General features: G+C 35.5%; 1 protein-coding gene across 3 annotated transcripts in view; it reads right to left on the reverse strand.

Annotated features, from left to right (window-relative positions):
• The window catches only part of LOC106876580 (glutamate receptor 2), a 737813-nt gene that overhangs the window by 140102 nt on the left and 593992 nt on the right, over positions 1-3719 (reverse strand). The window lies entirely within an intron of this gene.

The raw sequence follows: 3719 nt of genomic DNA on the forward strand, positions 1-3719 counted from the left end.
CAAAACTGAAGCCCACAGAACGAAGTCGCTTGGCACAGACTGACCTTCGCCTCTGTTGTGCATGTACATTAAGTTTGAGCATTCTAGCTCACTTACAATGTTTACAGCAATGCATGGAAACAGGTGTGTAGTGTGTGACCGTCACATTAGCCATAGCAGAGAATTGGCATCAAATTTTGCTAAAATGCTTGATGATACCTGCTCAGGGGCCTACGCGAAGTTTTGAAAAAGGTTTCATCGTTCTCCACACAACCAAACAGATCTAGTACGACTGAAACTTGAGTATCTGTTTCATGAGCTGAAAGCAGTTTTGGTATAAATTTGGCCGTCACGCATCTCATACACACATCTTCAATGATAATGTCCTGAACTGAACCATAACTAATTAGAACATCGTCTGATATCTCACGGATGGTGATTCGACGATTTCCCCTCACAGCTGCACGCATATCTGTGATATTTTTCTTTCAGTTCTGCTGGCTGCAGGTCTCCCAAAATGTTCGTCAATATCGACATATTTTCGGCCATCTTTGAAACATCTGAACCACTCGTACACTTGTGCATCACTCATACACTCCTCTCCATACACTTTCTGCTACATTGTGTCACCATGACAACTTTCTCTATCATGGTTAACGCAACGATCATGCGCTACACACCTTCCTTCCCAGCATTGCTGTAAACAGCGGAAGTAAGCTAGAATATTAAAACTTTGTACGCATGCAAATCGGCTTCACTCTGGGTACTTTAGCTTCGTTACTTATTGATACTTATTGATCGAAACTCGCATATATATACCTAAATATATACATACGGACATCGTGTTACAGATTCAAAACAATCTTAATGTTACATCATAACTAATATCGTTCGATAATGCGTCGTATACTCTATGTTTCTAAATTTATACATTAAGTTATAAATACATTATTTTAATAGTCTAATATATAGCGTAGTTCTGTGTGACATTATAGAGGGGATGTTATCATAGGCAGAAGTATTAGTGATATGGATCTCAAATTGTCGCACAGGGCTAGACATTTCAGTGGTATTATATCCACCTCAATGTTCAAATGGTACTTATTTTATTGACCTTGATAGAATGAAAGACAAAATCAACCTCAGCAGAATTTCAACTCAGTACGTGATGACGGACGAAACGCTGCTAACGACTCATTATTCCACGTGTCTTCTCTTATAATTTGATGAATGATCATTTCCCACGATTCTACCCATCTGTTACTAAATATTTGACTCTATCATTCTCCCCTACAATGCATCCGTGCCGATGCTATTCCTTTTATCTCTTCTTTTACAATCCCACCGCTAACTTAGTACGCATGCACAGCAGAGCTTAAGGTCAATCTATGCCAATCGGCTTCACTCTGGGTACTTTAGCTTCGTTACTATGCCAACAGTCCGGATACTTATTGATCGAAACTCGCATATATATACCTAAATATATACATACGGACATCCTTCATACACCCCTATTTTCTTCCTTTATTCTGACCCTTCTCCTTGCCTTCTATGTATCCGACTATTAACCATCTTTCATTTCCCTTCATATCTCTCTCCCTTACTCTCTCTCTCTCTATATATATATATATATATATATGTTTGTGTGTGTGTGTGTTTGTGTGTGTCTTTATCCTCATCAGTCTCCTCAACATATCTTACTTTCCCAATTGGGTTGTGTATCTACTAACATCTCTCTCTCAATATATATATTGTATTTTTCCCTGCTGTCATACGCAATCCCCTTCTCTTCAAAAGGCCTCTTGAATTTTCTCGCGCCTTATCTAGGAGTGAAACCGCCTACGCAGAATCAATATAAGCTTGTACCTTCTAGATCATTCCTTGTTCCTGTTACATTCTTATGTATTTGTTGTCTCTTCAATGTCATATAAATATATTATAAATCGATTTCATGCCTTATAACAGCCTCTTCATATTTTTTCCGTAATGCTTAAATACACACGCTTATAGACATACATACGTACGTACATAATACGTATTTACGAACATAACATAAAAGCATACATATAGAAAGTGATTCTCATCATTACTTTACAAGTTACACTCATCAAAAGCTGTTGTACTACTCGAGCCAATGATTTATAGATAACAATTGTCGAAGAGATAATGCAGCGAACCACGAATCAAATGACTGAAAAGAGAACATCTTATCCATGAAGAAATCCCAAAGCCCATAAGGAAGCGGAAAATTCGATTACACACCATGTGCATCTAATCATCACTATTGAATACATTAATTTTACGACACATTACAGTGGAAAAAACGGCGGTGGTGCAATGAAACATATTTTCGATGACAACAAAGTTTTCATTTACTTTTAAATTATGAATAAAGTGCTTTACTACATTTAATGCATACCTCGGTTTCTTAGGAGGAGTACTCAAGGGTTATGTAAGTAGACGGGAAAATAGAAGTAGAGGCCAAAGTTTATGTTTCAGCTAAATTTATTTTGCACACACATACACGCTCACCTATCCTTTTCTTTCTCTGTCTCTCTCTATATATGATGTGTAGCATACACATGTGTAGTAACTCTACACACAGACACACACACACGCACCTAGATATATATATATATATATATATATATATATATATTGGTGCGCGTATGTGTGTGTGTGTACGCACGCGCATAAGTGTGTGTATCTGTGTGTGTGTGTGTGTGTGTGTGTGTACGTGTATATAAGAAATAAGAAAGAGAGCGAAAGATAGATAATGTTTGGGTTGGATAGGGAAGTAACTAAATACATGTGCGGAACATACAACTGAAGTAGCTCTTTATATACGTAGAAAATAAAGTTTTCTTTAAAATAAGATAAATATATTTCCAATACATTGACTAGCTTAATGTGTATTATTATTTACATATGGAAATTGTAGTTCATCTCTTATCTACAGCTCCTTCTGCTGTCATTTGCAACCATTAATCTTAGGAATTATTCAAAGTTGTTATAGTATATCTTACTCTATATGTTCTGAATGGGGAATATATAATACTGATAATAGTTTATGGAATTGCTTTTCATGACAAAGAATTGAAAATATTTTCTAACTTTGAAAGAGAAAAAAACAAAAATATTTGCAAACAGGTCAAGTCTTGATGGTGCTAAAATACATTATCTCGAAATTATATGATGTTTCCTTATTACTGAAGCACTTGAATTTGAATATCGTCAACATATATGCGCGCGTGTATGTGTGAATGTGCGTGCACGTAGGTGTATACATACATACTTACATATCTACAGTTGCAATCAAGTATATACGTATGTTTCTATATGTGTGTATGTATGTGTCTCTATGTTTGTATGTGGTGTGAAGGATGTGTTTTACTAAGAATACGATTTTAAAATGAGTTATTCACTATTCTCACGCAGAGACAAAAAATAAATCGCATTATCGAAATGGAACAGCAAATCGTTTTGTCTGTTACTACCAGTAATGTTGTTTCTCTTTATTTTCTTTATCTTCTTCTCTCACACCCTCTCTCTATTTCAGTATATAAATACACAGACACACAGAACACACACACATATTTATATGTGTGTGTGTGCATGTGTGTGTTTCTGTCTGTGTGTCTGGGTACGTGCCTGTATATACTTATATATATATGCACATACAGACACCCATGCTCACATATTATATATATATATATATATATATATATATATATATATAT

This window comes from Octopus bimaculoides, chromosome 1 (genome assembly GCF_001194135.2).
Source record: "Octopus bimaculoides isolate UCB-OBI-ISO-001 chromosome 1, ASM119413v2, whole genome shotgun sequence".
Lineage (NCBI taxonomy): Eukaryota > Metazoa > Mollusca > Cephalopoda > Octopoda > Octopodidae > Octopus > Octopus bimaculoides.